Source organism: Clupea harengus, chromosome 13 (assembly GCF_900700415.2).
Source record: "Clupea harengus chromosome 13, Ch_v2.0.2, whole genome shotgun sequence".
NCBI classification, from domain to species: domain Eukaryota; kingdom Metazoa; phylum Chordata; class Actinopteri; order Clupeiformes; family Clupeidae; genus Clupea; species Clupea harengus.
In genome coordinates, this window is record NC_045164.1 from 8413971 (window position 1) to 8415941 (window position 1971).

Below are 1971 nucleotides of genomic sequence, written 5' to 3' on the forward strand. Positions count from 1 at the left end.
TGTGTGTGTGTGTGTGTGTGTGTGTGTGTATGTGTGTCTGCGTGTGAGTCACATGCATAAAACCTTTACAGAGAAACAGGAAAGGAGGATGGTGACTGATGTACTGTACTGATGCACTGATTGGCCATTGTACTCAGACTTCAAAATGAATATGCTGCTTGCAAAGTTTTGATAAGAAAGGAAAAGACAAAATGACCTGATTATGTTTGATGTAAGTTTGAAAATACTGAATATTTGTTGTTAGATTGTTGAAAACTATATTAATGGATAGTGTTTAACAGCCTTTATACAAAATCAATTAATAATGATCTAGTCATTTTGAATGTAGTATATCTGGTCAATACTGTGAACTGGGCAGACTGTAAAATAAAGGGTTACCCAGAAGTCTAATGCACAGCCCTCCTGCAGTGAGCGGTAAGGGGAGCCATACAAATCTATAGGCTGAAATCCATCTGGTCACATGATTATCTAATACCGTGTGTGTCTGTGTGAACTCACAGGAGAGTCTGATTGATTTCCCTTCTTCTTTTTCTTCTTCTTCTTCTTCTTCTTCTTCTTCTTCTTCTTTCTGTTATCTTTTCCTTTTTCTCTTTTTCTGTATGACTCTCCGGTGGATGGTTTCTGAAAGTGCACAGACAGTTAGTTTGTTTCATGACAGACGGGATATGAATTCAAACAAGGTGGTAGAACATGGAGGATCAAGCACATTTTTTTCTTTGTATTGCGTCTTGTGCAAACAACCACCCCAGTGAAAACACAAAAGTTTAAAATGAAAAGAAATCTTGGATCTTGAGAAGGACATGGCTTAGCTGCAGAATGAAAAAAAGGTCGAGAGTAAAACAGAGAAAGCTGTGACTGCTTCTCTTCATGAGTCTGGCTATGGCTGTGCCAGATTTGAGTCATTTAGTGTGTTAGATGCCATGGCGCTGAGGAAGAACAAAGAACGTAGATGAAAGAAAGGTCCTTTGAATGAGAAGCTGCTGTTTGTGTGCATCACAACATGAGTGAATGTGTGTGTGTGTGTGTGTGTGTGTGTGTGTGTGTGTGTGTTTGTGTGTGTTTGTGTGCGTGTGTGTGTGCGTATTTATATGAATAATTACGTTTGTCTTTCAGCAAATGTATGCATATGCTTGCACAGGCTTGTGTGTGCTACGCGTGCATGACTGCATGCTTGTACATCATTGCATGTGTGTTTTTCAGTGTGTGCATGTATGTTTCCTCTCTGGGCCTCTGAGTCACCTTTGACCTTATGGCTGCCCTGACCTCACGACTCACATTCCGGTGATAAGGGGGGTCAGATAAGAGGGTCATTCCTGCTGTCTAGGGGGGGTGAGTGTGAGTGTGTGTGTGTGTGTGTGTGTGTGTGTGTGTGTGTGTTTGCATGTATGTTTGTATGAGAGTATTTGTATTTTGTATATACCATTTTTATTTTTGGCAGTATGCATGCAAATCTGTGTGTTTTACATGAGTATGTGTGTGTGTGTGAGAGAGAAAGAGTGTGTGTGTGTGTGACTGTGTGTGTGTGTGTGTGTGTGTGTGTGTGACTGTGTGTGTGTGTGTGTGTGTGTGTGTGTGTGTGTGTGTGTGTGTGTGTGTGTGTGTGTGTGTGTGTGTGTGTGTGTGTGTGTGTGTGTGTGTGTGTGTGTGTGTGTGACCCTGTCATGTCTGCCTCAGGCTTCCTGAGGGGCTGTGGGGTTAGCAGGTGTGTGTCGGTGCTGAGTGAGTGAACACAGTGTTGTGCTTGTCGCTGCCTCTGGGACACGTGTAAGGAGCTCAGGTTGGTGCCTGGACACAGAGCCCAGAGCAGATACAGCCAGATAACACCACAAGATAAACGACCCCCGCGTGCACAGAGGAAAATCACTCACTCACACACACACACACACACACACACACACACACACACACACACACACACACACAGACACAGACAGCACAAACAAACTCTCACTCTCTCTGAAACACACACTC

The 1971-nt window shown here is 43.3% G+C and overlaps 1 long non-coding RNA gene across 1 annotated transcript in view; it reads right to left on the bottom strand.

Annotated features, from left to right (window-relative positions):
* Nucleotides 1–569: 569 nt before the first annotated feature.
* LOC116223089 overlaps nucleotides 570–1971 on the bottom strand; it is a 9679-nt gene continuing 8277 nt past the window's right edge. Inside the window, exon 2 of the long non-coding RNA XR_004164912.2 lies at nucleotides 570–621. This is a non-coding gene — a long non-coding RNA (uncharacterized LOC116223089). The remainder of the gene's footprint in view (nucleotides 622–1971) is intronic.